This window comes from Gobio gobio (genome assembly GCF_949357685.1).
Source record: "Gobio gobio genome assembly, chromosome: 24".
Taxonomy (NCBI): domain Eukaryota; kingdom Metazoa; phylum Chordata; class Actinopteri; order Cypriniformes; family Gobionidae; genus Gobio; species Gobio gobio.
In genome coordinates this window covers 8,501,724-8,522,487 of record NC_137120.1, presented here as the reverse complement: position 1 = coordinate 8,522,487, position 20,764 = coordinate 8,501,724, and the positions used below count along the sequence as shown (strand labels likewise).

The window sequence follows — 20,764 nt, the reverse complement described above, 5'->3', positions numbered from 1 at the left end:
TCCTAGTTTCCACAGACTAAATTCACTGCAGATGGAAAGTACACCTTCTCACAGTGTCAACTACACCGTTTCAAGACAGTCTGATGCGGAATTACAGAATAAGAGCCCCCCAAAATTCATATTTGCACTGTTCCCTTTCGAAAGGGAACTCGCGCTGCGTCAGCTTGACGCTACGGGGGAACGCCTTCAGCGTGACAGGTGTCTGAATCACAATCGAATCACGTCAATCCTATTGACCGGCGACAGCCCATGACATCATCAAAGTGCGACCAGGAAGTATATAAGGGCGCCTTACCAACATGACACTGCCTCTTCGTCTGAAGGGACTGTTCGGCGGGCAGGCCCTGAGGCATGGCAAAGCGATGCAGCGTCTCGTTCCCTGTTCTCAGGGAACCTAGGTTACATACGTAACCGGAGACGTTCCCTTTCGAAAGGGAACTCGCGCTGCGTCAGCTTGACGCTACGGGGAACGAAATACCATCGCCGCCATGCCGAGGGGAGTGCATGCCCACTGGCAGTGACAACTGTCAGGACAAGCAAATTGAAATAAAATGCCTGAACCACTCCCCCTCTGGTCACACAAGGCTGTCAGTGACAGCATTCCCTACGGTCATAGCCCGAGCTATAAGCCTCGTCAGGAACCTTAGTGCGGCTGCACGAGGTCCTACTCAGGCCGCTCAAAGGCCTGGATCCAACCCATTCAAAGGAAGGGGGCTCCTTTAACGGAATGTGGCTAGGGGGCCCTAGGGCGCCCCAGCCAGCCACTATTCGGGAAGAAATCACCGAATGCCACCAGGGAGACCTGACCCAGAGACCTCTATATGGGACACATGGGACCAGCCATCCTTGTCTGTTCGAGAACAGAGCCTCTGGAAACTCACCTCCAGGAGAGGCATCCAACTCAAGGTACTGCAAGCTGGCAGTGTCCTCCTTGAGCCGGATCTCAGAGACGGGCATCCTGGAGAGCAGTACTCAGCATAGCGCTTTCGACCCTTGCCAGCGAGGGGAGTTAATCTGCTCGATCCTAGGATCTACTGAGTTATTATCAAGTAGAAACACTCAGGAGGCCAGAATGGCCTAAAAGCTGATCTAATTGGGAGGCCTCGCGAGGGGCCTACGACCATCTGATCAGGCCCAGGCAGCTTCGGGCTCACATACGACCCTCGAAGAGAGGGGAGCTTAAAAAGGGGCTGCCCGGTAGGTAAGCCAGGTTGTAGGCTAGATTCCCTCCCATGGGAACCAAGTAGCAGAAGCGACCTCAGTCGCGCCAGGGTAAGACCATCCTCAGATGCTGCCAAATAAGGGGCAGATACCACTAGCTGTCAGCATATGCCAGTAAACAGTTCTTGAACTGAGAACCCAACCCCTCAGGGAGGCCTAGTGAGGCCTATTACATGATAGCAGTACATGCCAAATGCTCGAGGAACCAACTCGGGAACTCGGCTAAAGGGAGGCCAGATGAGGCCCATCCCCATAATAGCAGTCGAAGCCCACTGTCGATGCAGCTGGAAACAGGAGCTCATCCCCTCAGGGAGGCCTGGAGAGGCCCGCTACCTAATAGCAGGCTATGCTAGCCGCCCGAACATTCTGACTCGGGAATTCCCCCTCAGAGAGGCCCAGTGCGGCCTATCGCCTGGTAGCGAGCTCACCGGGAGGCAGAGTAAGGCCTACCATCTGCCAGCAGTCCATGTTAGTCCACATGACTGAAACCTTGGGGTGTGCCATCAGAGGAGGCCCGGCTTGAGGCCTACTCCCCACGGCAAACCTTCAGGGGGGCCTGGAGAGGCCCGCTACCTGGAAACCCCACATGCCTGCTGCCAGAGGCATCCTGGTCCCGGGGCTCACCCCTAGGGACAGTCAGGCAGCCGCACTGACTTATCATGGTCGAGTGGCGTCCATGGAGCCTTACAGCAGATCCGCGGAGGCGGCTTCCTGTTGTGGCAGGCACGAGACTGGCTGCTATATCTCCCGGCTGACAGCGGCTCCTCTGCTGGCTGACAAGACAACAAAGAGAAGTTATTAGTTGATAATTCTGCTACTTGAGGCCGACATCGTTGGGGAGTAAACACATAGCAATACCAAAAAAAAGGGCCGACTTTGCAAAGGCCAACTTTCCGAGGCTGACTACCTATCTAGGTTGCAGCTATTAATCGCTAACCTCCCCAACGTCGGGACTCACTCGCAAGGAGGCCTACTGAGGCCTACCACCTGACCCGGAGTCTACTGCCCAGACTGCCCAAGTTGGCTGCTCACAGCCAACTGGTTTCCCCAAGGTCTCAACCTGGGGCTAATCCATCCCAGCGGCCCACTTTTCGGGCCTACTGTTTGACAGTTGCAGTCTTACCAGCAGCGCCTACAAGCTCTGGAACCTAATTACATTACTCATGACAGGATACTCGGCAAAACAACGCCCTGGACCCCCTAAACGGGGGGAGTACCACGTTCGCCACCCGCCCAATGAAGGACCTAGCTTTTGAAGCGGCCTATCGTTTAAATGCAAGGGCGTCAGCCATGGCAATGCAGCCATGGCAATGCTCTGGTTACAAGGGAGCTCACTACCAAACCAACAAATTTTGCTTCACAAAGGTTAAGAAGTGTGAGAACTACACTCTGTGAGAAGCTGTGAGAACTACACTCACATTGTGTAAATTATTTATTGTAGTGTTTACTGTGCTGTGAGTAATTGTGGGCGCATCAGATGTGTAATCTGATGCTGCTTTAAATGTTGTACATGTCATGACTGCTATGTTGCTCGGAACTGCACCAAGAATTTCACCTGCTGTTGCACTTGTGTACATGGCTGTGTGACAATAAAGTGATTTGATTTGATTTGATTGATTTTGAAGTGCTGCTCAACCCAAGCCATGGGTGAGGCAGAATGATACAGAGCTAGGTTAGCGAAATACTCTAATCTACCCTGTTTTAACAGAGGAGTACTGCCACATGCCTTCAAAAACCTGCTGAATATACTTTCAAAGCAACTGGCTTGTAAAATGCATTTGTTCTGGCCGTCCAAACAGAGGAACTATAGGCCCTACAGAAATATCCAACTACTCCAAAGTGATCCCGAAATCCTCAGCAGGGAGCATGGAACAGAAAATGTATTGATATTTTCCCCACAGGGGACTTACCCGCTCGCCTGCAGCGCGCCATTGATATTCAACCACAATCTTTATTCATAATGTGTGTGCTTAGGTGCAACATTACCACCGACCCGCTCGAGGGCGCTCTCACACACCAGGCCTGGCGGGCCGTCAGAGATTGGGGTACTTCCTTTTCCCGCTCATCACGGGCCCACCGCCTGATGTAAGAGGCGTTGGGGAAAAGGGAATTGTTAGAAGGAGGAAGGGCCTGCGTTAGTCTAGCGCCTCCTCGGAGGCGGAGACTGATCCCAACGTGGCCCTCCACGGCGCTGGTTCCGGGTCACTTGTCTGACGTCCTTCCTCTTCTGAGTGCGGGAGTCACGCTTTTTCCACGCCCTGCTCCGACCAGGAGGGGGCGCGTGAGAAGCGACGCTGGCTCGCTGGTCCTGCCGCCAGTCCTCAGACCGTGACGGACCGGAGCTTCCCGCCTGTCTGGGTGCTGCCCCGGATCTCCGCGGAATGCATGATCTAAATGCCGCCGAGCGCGCCCTCGCCTCTCTAAACCTTCCCACCACCGCCTCGACGGAGGTGCCGAAGAGTTCAGAGGGTGAGACCGGGGCATCGAGGAGAAAGGTCTTTTCTTTCCCCCCGATGTCCGCCAGGTTCAGCCACAGATGTCTCTCCGTGGCCACCATGGCCGCCATCAAACGACCGATGGCGACCGCTGTTTGTTTGGTAGCCCGGAGAGCAAAATCTGTGGTGCGACGCAGCTTGGCCATCGCATCAGGGGGTAGGCCCTCCCCCTGATCGAGATCCCTCAGCAGATCAGCCTGGTAAGCCTGCAACACCGCCATAGTGTGCAATGCCGACGCAGCCTGACCTGCCGACGTGTATGCCCTGCCGTTAAGGCTTGAGGTGGTCTTCAGCGCCTTAGAGGGCAGGGCGGGAGTTCTCAGTGTCGATGGCCTCCCAGACGCGAGATAGTTCGCGAACGTCTCGTCGATTGGTGGCATCGAAACATAACCGGACTCGGCGGATCCCTCGACATCAGCGAAATTCCCTCGCTGATAACGAAAGATCCGGGCCGAGTACGGCTTCTTCCATGCCCCCGAGATCTGATCATGAAGATCGGGGAGGAATGGAAGGCTCCCGGGAGCTGCTGGATTGACGTCGGAGAGAAACCGATCGTCGAGGCGGCTCGAACGCGCGGGCTCTCTCCTCGCGCGCCGCCACTGTAGCTGCAGTCTAGCAGTGGCACGCTCCATCACTTCCAGCAGCTCGTCATACACGGGGCAGGGCGGCTGAGAGGGTTCAGCTGATACTTCGTCACCACCCTGCTCAGCTACCCCTTGCTCATCCGGAAGAACACCAGCTGACGAAAGGGAGGAAAGGTCTGACTCCTCCCCCGGCAGCTGCCCCTCGCGATCTGACCGATCGTCAGAGAGAACCACGCCTCTCTCTAGACGATGAGCCAGATCCATCTGGAACCCCATGATTGCAGCCGGCGCTCGGCCTCAGCACCGGCGGGACCGTCCCCAGAAGCTGGACCCACTTCCCTCGAGAAGAGGGCCAGACGAGAGCGGAGCGTCCGGATGGGAAGACGCTCGCAGTTGGCACAGGAGGCTCCCTCGAGAACCTCCCGTGCGTGCTCTTCCCCCAGACAAAACACACAAAGGGTATGTTTGTCCTCAGGTGTAAGGAACCTGGGACACGGATCCGCGCACTTCCGGAAGCTATGCTTGGACTTCCCTGTGTGTTTCATTGTAGCTTTCGTGATTCTTTCTTTCGAAGCAGACAAACAGTCCCTGAAGACGAAGAAGCGGTGTCATGTTGGTAAGGCGCCCTTATATACTTCCTGGTCGCACTTTGATGAGGTCATGGGCTGTCGCCGGTCAATAGGATTGACGTGATTCGATTGTGATTCAGACACCTGTCACGCTGAAGGCGTTCCCCCGTAGCGTCAAGCTGACGCAGCGCGAGTTCCCTTTCGAAAGGGAACAGTGCAAATATGAATTTTGGGGGGCTCTTATTCTGTAATTCCACATCAGACTGTCTTGAAACGGTGTAGTTGACACTGTGAGAAGGTGTACTTTCCATCTGCAGTGAATTTAGTCTGTGGAAACTAGGACTTTTCTTTTTATGGGTTACTTAATGTCAATACAAACAGCGCAAATATGAATTTTGGGTGGCTTTTATTCTGTAATTCCACATCAGACTGTTCTGAAACGGTGTAGTTGACACTGTGAGAAGGTTTACTCTCCATCTGCAGTGAAATTCGTCTGTGGAAACTAGGACTTTTCTTCTTATGGGTTACTTAATGTACATTCAAAACAGCACAAATATGGATTTTGGATGGCTCTTATTTTGTAATTCCACATCAGACTGTCCTGAAACGGTGTAGTTGACACTGTGAGAAGGTGTACTCTCTGTTTGCAGTGAAATTAGTTTGTGTAAACTAGGACTTTTGTTTTTATGGGTTACTCAATGTATAGAAAAAAACAGCGCAAATATGAGTTTTGGGGTGCTCTTATTTTGTAATCCCACATCAGACTGTCCTGAAACGGTGTAGTTGACACTGTGAGAAGGTGTACTCTCTGTCTGCAGTGAAATTAGTTTGTGTAAACTAGGACTTTTGTTTTTATGGGTTATTCAATGTATAGAAAAAACAGCGCAAATATGAGTTTTGGGGTGCTCTTATTTTGTAATCCCACATCAGACTGTCCTGAAACGGTGTAGTGGACACTGTAAGAAGGTGTACTCTCAGTCTGCAGTGAAATTAGTTTGTGTAAACTAGGACTTTTGTTTTTATGGGTTACTCAATGTATAGAAAAAAACTGCGCAAATATGAGTTTTGGAGTGCTCTTATTTTGTAATCCCACATCAGACTGTCCTGAAACAGTGTAGTGGACACTGTGAGAAGGTGTACTCTCAGTCTGCAGTGAAATTAGTTTGTGTAAACAAGGACTTTTATTTTTATGGGTTACTCAATGTATAGAAAAAAACAGCGCAAATATGAGTTTTGGGGTGCTCTTATTTTGTAATCCCACATCAGACTGTCCTGAAACTGTGTAGTTGACCCTGTGAGAAGGTGTACTCTCTGTTTGCAGTGAAATTAGTTTGTGTAAACTAGGACTTTTGTTTTTATGGGTTACTCAATGTATAGAAAAAAACAGCGCAAATATGAGTTTTGGGGTGCTCTTATTTTGTAATCCCACATCCGACTGTCCTGAAACGGTGTAGTTGACACTGTGAGAAGGTGTACTCTCTGTCTGCAGTGAAATTAGTTTGTGTAAACTAGGACTTTTGTTTTTATGGGTTACTCAATGTATAGAAAAAAACTGCGCAAATATGAGTTTTGGAGTGCTCTTATTTTGTAATCCCACATCAGACTGTCCTGAAACGGTGTAGTGGACACTGTAAGAAGGTGTACTCTCAGTCTGCAGTGAAATTAGTTTGTGTAAACTAGGACTTTTGTTTTTATGGGTTACTCAATGTATAGAAAAAAACTGCGCAAATATGAGTTTTGGAGTGCTCTTATTTTGTAATCCCACATCAGACTGTCCTGAAACGGTGTAGTTGACACTGTAAGAAGGTGTACTCTCAGTCTGCAGTGAAATTAGTTTGTGTAAACTAGGACTTTTGTTTTTATGGGTTACTCAATGTATAGAAAAAAACTGCGCAAATATGAGTTTTGGAGTGCTCTTATTTTGTAATATATATATATATATATATGTATATATATATATATATATATATATATATATATATATATATATATATATATATATATACATACATACATACATACATACATACATACATACATACATACATACATACACACACACACACACACACACACACACACACACACACACACACACACACACACACACACACACACACACACACACACACACACACACACACACACACACACACACACACACACACACACACACACACACACACACACACACACACACACACACACACACACACACACACACACACATATATATATATATATATATATGTGTATGTGTGTGTGTGTGTGTGTAAATATATACATATATTCATATATATACACACACACACATACATATATATATATATATATATATATATATATATATATATAACTAAAATAAAAGCCCTCCCCCAAAATTCATATATACGCCCGTTTATTTGTTTATTTATTCAGGGAGACTTTTATTTTGGAATTCGACATCATACAGTGACAGGCTGTGAGGTGTACTATCCTTTTCAGGTGAAATTGGGTTGTGAAATGTTTATTTATTTATATTTATTTAGGTATGTTTCTATTTTTATTCAGGCAGACTTTTATTTTGGAAGTCGGCATCATACAGTGACAGGTACAATATTTATTTGTTTTCATTTATTCAGACAGACGTACTGAATAAAAGTATGTTAAATCGCGTTCACCAGAAGATCACTTGTTTTCATATCAGTTCTCTGACGGTCGTACCGTAACAGCCAGTGTATGCGCGCACCCCAAAATAACGTGGCGGATAGATTGACCGTGCATCTCGGAGTGGCGGCTGGCTTGACCGCAGTAAACAGCAGGGTAAGTCAAGCCAGTTTCTGAAAGAGAGGTTACTCAGAGTCAGTCACGTTACCAGGGTAACTTACTCTGTGAACCTAATGCTGCGTTCCAGGCAGGTTTTTGAGCCCGTAAATTACAACTTCAAACCACGACTCACGACTTTGTAGTGTTCCAGGCAAAGTCACGTAAAACTGCCTGAGCGCAAGGAATTGTGTGGTAGTTTGATGTAAACAAAGCATGTCGGACCGTACGGGGTGTATGCTCATTTACAATCATTTCTATCGCCAAAGGTGCTTACTCCTTGCTTATTTGAGGGAAACTGAGGAGAAAAACAGCGCAGACGGCAAGAAAAGCTGTTAAACCTTTTATTTTACGTTATTTGTATATTTGTTTCATAAACACTGCATCCGTAGGGGGCTGCCATTGTTGCTTCGTGGGCTATGTGACGTCAAAACTCGTAACTGGGAGTACATCTATCTAGTACGAGTTCACGGGTGGGAAGTCACGGGTTTGACTGCTGTTCCAGTCCACTTTCACGGGTAGAAGGTTGGAAAAACACGGGTTACGGGTTGCCTGGAACGCGGCATAACTTGCAGTCTTACTTTTCGTATCAAATTAGGCCAGTCTATGTTTTTATGATTTACTGATTTAAAAAAATGAACAGTCTTAAAGAAAAAAATGTATGTCTAACTTGTAAGACTAGTCTTAACGGTTTATGCAACCGGCCCCTGGTCAGGAGCAGGTTTTCTTTGGTAAACAAGTTTCTTTCTGTCTCCCCTTTTTAAAATGCCAGCGGTGTTTAAATACTTCATTCATTCAAACTGAACAAATGCTTTTCTTACTGAGTATTTTTTGTTGTATTTCAAGTATCAAAAAATTATAAATTAAATCTAAAGTAAGCAAAGTTTACTTAAAACAAGTTAAATTATCTGCCACTTCACAAAAATACAAAGTAAGAAAAGCATTTTTTGCAGTGCAGGAACATTCATTCAATACTCATATATTTCATCATGAGGAGGACAATGTAAAGTGACAAAAATGGCATGTCCTTTTATACAGGATCCTGACATTCACTTGATAAACCTCTAGAAGTAACCTAATAATTAGAGTTTCCTTTAGGATTTCCAGTGCTTGGACGCATTGATGACACTCATATTCCCGTCAGAAAATTCCTAATCTGAAAACAGATTATTGTGTGGAATGGAAGAGTGCCAGATGGTAGTCCGAGATATATGCCATAACCACCACCACAGCTGTTAAATACATTTATTTACATGGTTTAACTTTATTTTCTACAAATACTTTATTCTTTTTCCTGATTGATTTTAATATTCTTCCTCCATCTCCTCTTCATCTGTCAGTGGTGCTGTAGTTATTAATAAATGTAACCGGTGGGATCAGAGAACATTTCATTATGTGAAAAGAGCATAGACCCTTTTCACATTTCTGGGTTTCTGAAGCTGAAGTCATCATAGTTGGGTTAACTTTTGTAGCGGTGAATGAGAGAATACATTAAATATATTTGTTTGCGTCCCCATTTGCTCAAATAGCAAAATAAAAACTCCACAATAGTGATTTCACAACTTTCAAAAAGAGGGAAAAAATAGAGATTGATAACGGAAGTGAAAAGAGAGAAAGATGTAAATTTTTACCATCACTCGCATAGATGCTGTATTAGAAACACCCTCACAGCTGCGGTAACTTGTTAAAAAATTTGATGCAAAAGTAATATAATACAAAGTATTAGTGTTATAAATTTACATATATTTAAAAAAAATTTAAATACAAAAAACTTTGCAGGATTTACAATATTGATGACGTGTCATCACAGTCTGTGAAAAGGGTCTACTCTATTAGACTAAAAGCTGCTGCACATTGGACACTGAATGATATTCATTTAATATGTTAAATGTTTGTAAAGTCATTAAACCTACACCCATGAACATTTTATGCTTAAAGCTTTACCTGATTGAATTATGTTTTTATTTTTCATTTTAAGCTGCTACCACAATCTTTTTTTGCCTTTAGGATACCATGAAAATTAAAATAATTAAGAATTAAACTTGCGTATTGACCCGGAAGTATGCAAATGTCTTTTTGTTGGGTGCTGTTGCCATGGTGAATCATAATTTCGGAGCTCCGTTGATCGTGTCTTTTCATAGTTGGGGAGCATGTGCTTAAGCTCCTTATTGAAATGGGCCCCAGTAGGGTTAAGGGACACCCGTTCACAAGCTCTAAATAACTCTTTAGTAGCCTATTTGGTGCACTTTAAAGGGACAGTTCACCCACAAATGAAAATTCTGTCATCATTTACTCACCCTCAAGATATTCCAAACCTGTATGAGTTTCTTTGTTCTGCTGAACACAAAAGAAGATATTTTGGGGCACCATTGACTTCCATAATAGGAATGAATCTTCATATGTGATCAACATAACAAAGAAATGTATACAACTTGAGGGTGAGTAAATATAATGACAGAATTTTTCATTCTTAACCACTAGGCTAATCCCTTTTTTGACAATTCAAAAATGTTTACAATTTTATGAATTTACTTAAATTATGACCATATTATTATGTAATTATTTTTCCCATTTTTATCTAAATATTTTCTTTTAAATGTCATAAACTTTAAATGACAGGAATATTTATTATATAGCCTAGCTAAATGATAAATTAATAATAACATTAATTAGGCTATAATTTATTAATTAACCTATCTAAAAATAATAATAATTCTGTCTGCCAAGCTCTGATAATGGAATATTATATTAATATTATCCATAAAAAAAGCAATAGGCCTAACAGTTATACCTTTAGAAGCACAGATGTGTCTGTCACCGCTGCTGCTTTAAGTCAGACAAACCTCAAACAGTGGACGCGAGCTCGACCTGTTGTGTACAGCGCATGTTCTCTAGACTCCGGCGCTATGGCAACAAAGCCGAATCAACAAAATAATGCGCAAATGAGCTTCTCTTCTACTTATTGTGAAATTTCTTTATATTTGCTATTAGTATTCTCCACACTGCAAAATCATTGTGTTTATTGAACGGGACGATTGATTATGTATTTCACGGGACGGATGGCAACCCTAGTCAGAGGCGAATTTAGTGATTTGGGGGCCCCAAGCAAAATACAGGAATGGGGCCCTATGCTGTGATGATTGCTGACCATAGTTGTGGACAATTTTTATTTTATTTTATAACATTGTACATGTTATAAATAATTGCTTTCGCCATGTTGTAGATCCTTTGTTCACGTGTAAACGGGTTATAACAGTATTAGAGTAGTTTGGACACTAGGTGGTCATTTGTGGTAATTTTCACTGCACAATTGTTTACACAACACAAGGCTGTCTAATTCTAAAATTTAAAATATTTTTTATATTATCAAAATAAAAAAGAAATTATTACATGCATGAGAATTTTCAACCAAAAATGTGTGTACATGTGTGGAAAGTAACTGTACATGTGTCATCTACTCAGGTCCTTGTGTGAATGCCATTTAAAACGATAAATATATCATACGCACTGTTGCTCCATATTTAATTATAACTTCAGATGCATATTTTCATTTGTAGGGCCCTATGAAATCTCTTGTATTTTTTTCCAAATTCCATTTAAAAAAATTCCAGATTGCTTTTTTTCTGTTTTAATTTTTTCTGGATGGTTATATACAATTTTATTAACCAAAAAGCATGTCTAATTAATTGAAACTTGAATAATTTAACAGCAATTTATTAAAAGTTTAACTAAATATATATATTTATTTGTTTTATGTAGCTATTTACATTTTTCTGGTAATCAAATGAAGGCATACAACATTTCTTTTATTCCAATGAAAATTAAACAAACCCTTTCATTTTTGTACATTCAAAGTGCTACACAACAGAGGTTAAGGCCTACTGTTAAAATTGTTACATTAAGAAATACATTATACTGTCCAAACTTTTATTTTGACGGGTTGCCTTAGACCTTTTTCTGTGTAGCCTATGTTATGATGATAGTTTCTCTCAAATGAAACGGTTCAATGCTCGTCGCCTATGATTTCCGCGATGCAGAAAATGCGAACGGAATAGCAGAATCCTGTCATAAAAATTGAATTTAATGTTTAACGCGGAATGTCACGGAATTTGTCAAATTTTGGATGAATAAATCCAATGCAAGTCAGTACACTTCAATCAAATCGCGATATGGACTAGTGTATGTGAATATTAAACGGCAAAAATACTATTCAAATATGAATCCTGCATGTTTTGTGTCTCTGTGTGAATGAATTGAGCGTTGCACGTGCTTCAGTAGTAAACCGTGCTACTGAGTTTTTATGAATGGATTCTGTGATCCTGTACGCGTTTTTTGAATCGCGGAAATCATTTGGGCGCTACACTTTCAAGAAGCACGTTCAACGCGGATGCACAGGCGGTTGTCGTGGTAATGAACACCACAGCAACCACTTGTGCGTCCGCGCTGAACTTGCATCTCGTATGTAAAAAGCATTTTAGGGGGCCCTTGGCTTTCGGGGGCCCCAGGCTGTCGCCTACCTTTGCCTAAAGTCCGCCCCTGACCCTAGTTACCAGTTCTAATCACGTCACAAGCCACACTCAAAATAATTAATTAGGCTATGCCTATTTCTGAATTATTGCCGTTTTAATTAATTAATTGAAATTAAATGTATTGTTATAGTTTTAAGATAAGGGGACGCAAACGAGTCACTTTCAGACTTCAGTAAAGTTGGCAATACACAGATTTGAACTTGTAGTATAACCGGCAGGAGAGCAGTGATGTGTGAAATGAATTTGGTGACAGTGCAGTGTGTTACAGTGACATTTGTTGGGGACAACAGTTTAGGACCCAAAACCAGATGCAGCAGGACTAAAATCTTTGCGTGGCAGGGGGAGCTGCCCCAAAAACCTGCCAGGACTGAAGGCAGCTGTCACAGAACCCGTCACTGTTGGAGGCAGCTCCTCTGAAACCTGTCGGTGCTGGAGGCAGAGGCCAGTCTGGCAGATGCGTGGGAACGTAAGGACAATGCTCTTCTCTTTTTTCACAATATGTAATTCCGCCGTTTACACTGTACGCACAATAGGTCAATATTCACCATTAAAGGTCCCATGGCATGGCATTTTTCTATTATTTTATAATGTTTCCTGAGGTGTACTTGTATTGTTAGTATGATTTTTACATCATAAAATGTCATAATTTAGAAATAAAAGGCATTTTTTCTATACTGCTGTTTGCCCTGTGGCTGAAGGCCCTGCTTCAAGAGGCGTGTCTGCTGTGAGACTTCAGTAAAAACGCCCACTGTTGTGATTGGCTGACATCTTGCAATGAGCGGAGGGGGCGTGGTTTAAAAGGTCTACGAGGCACGAGCAGGCACGAGCTGCTGCCAGAGAGACGGATGGACCAGAGTTCACTTCACATCAGTTCTGTCAGTCTCAGTTCAGTGAACTGTTGTAGTTACAGCATATACTTCAGGTTATTAGTCTATTTCTAGTCGGAGGGGCTGTCACTCATGTCAGAAAGTTAGTAACTTTAGTAAATTATGGATCAGCGCTGACTGGAGACGCGAACCGTTTAGAACGATTCAGTCCGATTTGGTGAACTGATTCGGTTCACTAAAAAGAACCGATTCAAAAGAAAGATCGTTCGCGAACCGGACATCACTAATGTACCAGAGACTGAGCTCAGCGATTGCTAACAAAGTTATTTATAGACGCGACGAGGACGTACAAAAACACTGACTCACAAGATAGAAAACACGAAAACACCGTTCTGTCGGGAGAGAGAGAAGCCGCAGTGTGTGCACGAATAATAAATAATTAGCTACACATCAGAAATCACTGATCACAGATCAGAAGGAACTGAAAAAAGACTTCTGTTTTCATTTGTACATCCAAACACTGAGAAACTGCCAGCATTCACTCGTTCACAAGCAATGATCTCTCGAGTGTTTGCAAGGGCGTGCCAGATTCTCTGGGTGGAGGAAAGGGAGGTAACCGTTCCTGTGTGGACGTCAAACCAGGAGACTTCAGGATTGGCTCGTCTGGCCTGTCATTTTCTCAAAGGCAGAGAAAGACAGCCAGAACTCGGGTTTACACCGATCAACATTTCTATCCACTTGGGGACAATATTCAGGCTAGGGGAACTCATATTAATGTTGAAAAACCTCAAAAAAATGAAAATTTCATGCCATGGGACCTTTAACCAAACGCTTTTCGACTGCCACAAGATCTGTTTTCCAGCTGTCTGGCACACAGATTGATACAGGAGAGCAACAGACAGTGCAATCATGCTCTTATTTTACTTATTTGTGACCTTACCATGTATTTTAACACTCATTTGTCTGTAATGGAGCACGACGGCGGCATAAGTTCAGTGAAAGGAGGTAGCCTACTTAACCTTTAGATATATGCATGCAGACTAAAACTAAATGTATGTGCTGTTTTAAAGCAAATATGTTTTTCACAACCCTGTTAATAAACATTAAGATATTATGAGCCCTATAAAGCAATAAATGATTTAAATAAAACAATTATAAAAATCTATTTACTCTTTACTAAAGATCTATTTGTAAATGCATCAGGATTTTCATTTCATGCCCTGTAAAAACGCAGTTGTATTTCTAAAACATTTTTACAGCTATTAAAGGTCCCATGGCATGAAATTTTCATTTTATGAGGTATTTCAACATTAATATGAGTTCCCCTAGCCTGAATATTGTCCCCAAGTGGATAGAAATGTTGATCGGACCCGAGTTCTGGCTGTTAGGGCTGAACGATTTTGGAAAAAAATCTAATTGCGATTTTTTTTTAACCAATATTGCGATTGCGATTTAATATGCGATTATTTTTTTAACTCTTTATCTTCTGTATTATTCAACAATACATCATTGTATAGTAATGGTGGAAATCTTTAATTGGTACCTCACAATCTGATTCCGATTCTGGGAGTCACGATCCGATTCCAAAACAATTCTTGAACTTTTTCATTTTTAATTTTTTAATAAATTAATAAGATTAATATTAATAATTAATGTTTTTTATTATGATATATGTAATTATAAGCTTTTTAAAATAACTACACATTATAACATTTTAATTAAAACAATTGCATGTTAATAATTTTAAATACATAAACTAATATAGCTGCAAAACAAAGTAGTAAATCATAAAGAGAAACAAAAAAACATATTACAAGCAATGAACAAAGAGTGCTTTCAGTATTTAAGAGTGTCTGAACTGTGAGTGATTTTTCTCTTTCTCAGCTTTACTGTTTGATTATTAATGATGACATCATAGACAGCGGGAGACCTGCATTCACACTAATGCACAGATCTCTTTTGAAATATAAGATGTTTTTGCCCTGTCTGTTTAATTCATTAAACATTACTGATGGTGTTTACATTAATTTTGTGTCATAAAAGCATTTTGAGACGCGCACAGACGCGTGCTCGCAAGCACTCTTCACAATGCGCCGCGTGAGCATTTGAAATGGAAAGCCTTCTGTCAGTGAGTTACTAACGACATGAATGAAGCCTTCGTTGAGCATTTGTAAGGAAAATACCGGCGGCCGAGAACACACACACTGTAAGCGTGACATCAGTTTCTCACAGCGCTTATCCTGTGCAAAGAAGCCTGCGAATGTCATTGCAATTCGTGCCGTCAACCTTTCCGAACGTTATGAAATATTATTTTATGGTTCGTGCGTGTGTGTGTATGTGAGAGATATAATGGAAGCAATCAGAATACGGGTGTTTCTAAAACACACGCAGCGCCACCGCGCACCTGCAGTTAAAATCTAAGCTCAGAATCGATCCAGAATCATTGGAGAGATGATAGTAGCCTATAGTATGAACAACACCATATTAGATGGATCAAACACAAATAGTTTTTTTTTTTCTTTTAGGCCAGGCATATGATAGGCTATGTGTAACGTGCCAAGTTGTTGCTTCTTCTGCAGACTACTCTCGCGTGTCACGTGACCAGACTGTAATCGCAGCCTTTGCGGTTAGGAAATCGCGTTATAGCATATCGCGATATTATCGCAAATGCAATTAATCGTTCAGCCCTACTGGCTGTCTTTCTCTGCCTTTGAGAAAATGACAGGCCAGACGAGCCAATCCTGAAGTCTCCTGTTTTGACGTCCAAGCAGGAACGGTTACCTCCCTTTCCTCCGCCCAGAGAATCTGCCACGCCCATGCAAACACTCGAGAGATCATTGCTTGTGAACGAGTGAATGCTGGCAGTTTCCCAGTGTTTGGATGTACAAATGAAAACCTAAGTCTTTTTTCAGTTCCTTCTGATCTGTGATCAGTGATTTCTGATGTGTAGCTAATTATTTATTATTCGTGCACACGCTGCGGCTTCTCTCTCTCCCGACAGAACGGTGTTTTCTATCTTGTGAGTCAGTGTTTTTGTACGTCCTCATCGCGTCTATCGGTTCTAAAATGTGCATACAGTCATGAGTTTCTGCTCAACATCGGCCTCACACACGCCGAAGCTCGAGCTGCACTGGCCGTTGGCCTTCAACATCCCCGACCCCCAGCACTGCATCTGGCCCACAGCGGAGGCACCAAACGCGGCGTGAGATTAAGCAGAAGGGGGGTAAGCGTGAGGATATCCGGCTAGCCAGCCTAGCCCCACAATAAACTGGATTACATTCGATTACTGCTGTTGTGTCTTTGTTTGCGCTGTGTACTCAATGCGTGTCACTGACGCTTTTATTTTATTTTTAAAATAATGCTATTATCAACACTTACTCGTAACTCGTTCATCTCGCTGTAATGGTACTTTGCATGTGTTACAAAGTTGGTAATAATGATGAAGACGGACTCGGTGTGACTGGGACTCGTGTTTATTCAGAACTCTCAGATACAAACACAATAAACTCGCGCTGACTGACAGCGCTCTCATAACTCAGTAGTTACTATAAATAACTTTGTTAGCAATCGCTGAGCTCAGTCTCTGGTACATTAGTGATGTCCGGTTCGCGAACAATCTTTCTTTTGAATCGGTTCTTTTTAGTGAACCGAATCAGTTCACCAAATAGGACTGAATTGTTCTAAACGGTTCGCATCTCCAGTCAGCGCTGATCCATAATTTACTAAAGTTACTAACTTTCTGACATGAGTGACAGCCCCTCCGACTAGAAATAGACTAATAACCTGAAGTATATGCTGTAACTACAACAGTTCACTGAACTGAGACTGACAGAACTGATGTGAAGTGAACTCCGGTCCATCCGTCTCTCTGGCAGCAGCTCGTGCCTGCTCGTGCGTCGTAGACCTCGTTAAACCACGCCCCCTCCGCTCATATCAAATGCAAAGATGTCAGCCAATCATAACAGTGGGCTTTTTTACTGAAGTCTCACAGCAGACACGCCTCTTGAAACAGGGCCTTCAGCCACAGGGCAAACAGCAGTATAGAAAAAATGCCTTTTATTTCTAAATTATGACATGTTATGATGTAAAAGTCATACTAACAATATAAGTACACCTCAGGAAACATTATAAAATAATAGAAAAATGCCATGCCATGGGACCTTTAAGTAATTAATAAAAAGTTATATCACTGATTCTTGAGATAAGGGACAAAACATGTCCTAAACACAAAAGCCCTATTTATGTTAAAAAGTAAAAATATCACTAAATAAAAATACTTAAAAAGTTCCATCGAAAGGAAATGTGTGTGCTCAGGCATTCATTACTTATACTTATAATTTCTTTAGTATTATTTTAAAAGCATACTCTATACTTGGAAACGCATGTAAATTTACCCTCCTCGGCATGAGGTCACAAAACTGCCAAACAAAGTGTTTTAAAATGCAACAAATTAAAAAATACAGTTACATTAAAAGGCTGAGATCTTTAAGATATCGAACAATACAAAAAGTAAATCTTGAATTATATTTTCCATTAAAAATGGCTATCAAAGTTGTGTCCTCACTTTGCGTCAACTCCGTCAGGATTTTTTATAACTCTGAATAAATCAGGCAGTGTCATGGACAGCTTTAACTCTGAGGAGCACTTACTATGTCCTGCTCATTCAAACAATATTGAAGAGTCTGCGTTCACAGCTTTAACATGTTTAAATAGTTGTGGGATTTTTTTTTTATACGTTTATGGAAGCTACAACTGAGGGAAAAAAAAAATTGCTCCACTGTACAACACATGGTTAAGGTGGGAAAAAATCAATTATGTCATCTCTGTCAGACGTCAACTCCACTGACAAGTGCTCTTAAAACGTCTGTATAATGTGATTTAATATCATTTTTGCAGATGGGGAATTCTTCTAATGCTATTTCATGATTCTATTTTCATATACTGTATATTTGGCCTTAGCTCGACCATTGTCAACACCATCAGTATTTGTCAACTCCCTCAGTATTTTACACCGTCAGTATTTGTCAACTCCATCAGTATTTTACACCATCAATATTTGTCAACTCCATCAGTATTTTACACCGTCAATATTTGTCAACTCCCTCAGTATTTTACACCGTCAATATTTGTCAACTCCCTCAGTATTTTACACCGTCAGTATTTGTCAACTCCATCAGTATTTTACACCATCAATATTTGTCAACTCCATCAGTATTTTACACCGTCAATATTTGTCAACTCCCTCAGTATTTTACACCGTCAATATTTGTCAACTCCCTCAGTATTTTACACCGTCAATATTTGTCAACTCCCTCAGTATTTTACACCGTCAATATTTGTCAACTCCCTCAGTATTTTACACCGTCAGTATTTGTCAACTCCATCAGTATTTTACACCGTCAATATTTGTCAACTCCCTCAGTATTTTACACCGTCAATATTTGTCAACTCCATCAGTATTTTACACCGTCAATATTTGTCAACTCCATCAGTATTTTACACCGTCAATATTTGTCAACTCCATCAGTATTTTACACGTCAATATTTGTCAACTCCATCAGTATTTTACACCGTCAATATTTGTCAACTCCATCAGTATTTTATACCGTCAGTATTTGTCAACTCCCTCAGTATTTTACACCGTCAGTATTTGTCAACTCCATCAGTATTTTACACCATCAATATTTGTCAACTCCATCAGTATTTTACACCGTCAATATTTGTCAACTCCATCAGTATTTTACACCGTCAATATTTGTCAACTCCATCAGTATTTTACACCGTCAATATTTGTCAACTCCATCAGTATTTTACACCGTCAGTATTTGTCAACTCCCTCAGTATTTTACACCGTCAGTATTTGTCAACTCCATCAGTATTTTACACCGTCAATATTTGTCAACTCCATCAGTATTTTACACCGTCAATATTTGTCAACTCCATCAGTATTTTACACCGTCAATATTTGTCAACTCCATCAGTATTTTACACCGTCAATATTTGTCAACTCCATCAGTATTTTACACCGTCAATATTTGTCAACTCCATCAGTATTTTACACCGTCAATATTTGTCAACTCCATCAGTATTTTACACGTCAATATTTGTCAACTCCATCAGTATTTTACACCGTCAATATTTGTCAACTCCATCAGTATTTTATACCGTCAGTATTTGTCAACTCCCTCAGTATTTTACACCGTCAATATTTGTCAACTCCATCAGTATTTTACACCGTCAGTATTTGTCAACTCCATCAGTATTTTACACCATCAATATTTGTCAACTCCATCAGTATTTTACACCGTCAATATTTGTCAACTCCATCAGTATTTTACACCGTCAATATTTGTCAACTCCATCAGTATTTTACACCGTCAATATTTGTCAACTCCATCAGTATTTTACACCGTCAGTATTTGTCAACTCCCTCAGTATTTTACACCGTCAGTATTTGTCAACTCCATCAGTATTTTACACCATCAATATTTGTCAACTCCATCAGTATTTTACACCGTCAATATTTGTCAACTCCATCAGTATTTTACACCGTCAATATTTTACACCGTCAATATTTGTCAACTCCATCAGTATTTTACACCGTCAATATTTGTCAACTCCATCAGTATTTTACACCGTCAATATTTGTCAACTCCATCAGTATTTTACACCGTCAATATTTGTCAACTCCATCAGTATTTTACACCGTCAATATTTGTCAACTCCATCAGTATTTTACACCGTCAATATTTGTCAACTCCATCAGTATTTTACACCGTCAGTATTTGTCAACTCCATCAGTATTTTACACCGTCAGTATTTGTCAACTCCATCAGTATTTTACACCGTCAGTATTTGTCAACTCCATCAGTATTTTACACCGTCAGTATTTGTCAACTCCATCAGTATTTTACACCGTCAGGTGAAGGTTTTTATTAATTTTGAAAGAAATGTCTTATTTCAGAAAAATATATTTTCATAACCTTTTCCCTTACATGGCTTATTATCTGAGACCTTTGTACACAAATATATCCATTTTTAAAAGTGTTATGTTAGTTTTTATTTTTAAACATCTTCTAAAGCATGTTTTGTCCATTAAGAAGCGTGGATTCTTTAGGGCTAGCATTTGTCTAGTACGCTATGTTGAATCTTTGAATTTGCATCAGTGAGAACTGCAAAATAAACAAAAAAGCTTGTTTATGCAAAGAAGAAAATGTAAATTTAATAATTAAAAATACATTTTAATAATCATTACGAAAAGAAAGAAAAAAAGCGTTTGGTTAATGGTGAATATTGACCTATTGTGCATACCTTAGTGGCTCTCGCATACTGTAGTTTGTGTTAAAATGGCGTAATTACATATTGTGAAAAAAGAGAAGAGCATTGTCATTTTGTTCACACGCATCTACCGGACTGGCTGCTGCCTCCAGCACTGTTGTGCTTGGTCTACCGCCCGCGTACAGCACATATTTCGGAAACAAACGGCCATTACCGTAATTGATCTCCAGCTCCAGCTGATCTCAAAGCTCAACGATAATATACACTGTAAAGAAAGTAATGATGACTTTGATTTTACATCAATCTCAGCACGAGTCTGAATCGATGATGAAATATTGGAAGAACTAGTTATTTAACCCGAACCTTGAGCAGGACGTTTCTTAGTGTTGCTACTCAGTTTCAGGTACATTATGAGATGTTTCAACTGTAATTCCTCAGCATTAGCAAGTGTGCGTCCAT

The 20,764-nt window shown here is 41.5% G+C and overlaps 1 protein-coding gene across 2 annotated transcripts in view; it reads left to right on the top strand.

Annotated features, from left to right (window-relative positions):
- Window positions 1-20,764, top strand: part of LOC307120289 (uncharacterized protein) — a 50,199-nt gene that overhangs the window by 5,414 nt on the left and 24,021 nt on the right. The window contains exon 2 of one of the 2 annotated variants that reach the window (XM_079807256.1): window positions 12,491-12,666. The exons of the other annotated variant lie outside the window; for it this stretch is intronic. The gene's annotated coding sequence lies outside the window, so the exon portion shown is untranslated. The remainder of the gene's footprint in view (window positions 1-12,490; window positions 12,667-20,764) is intronic. 2 annotated transcript variants of the gene reach the window in all.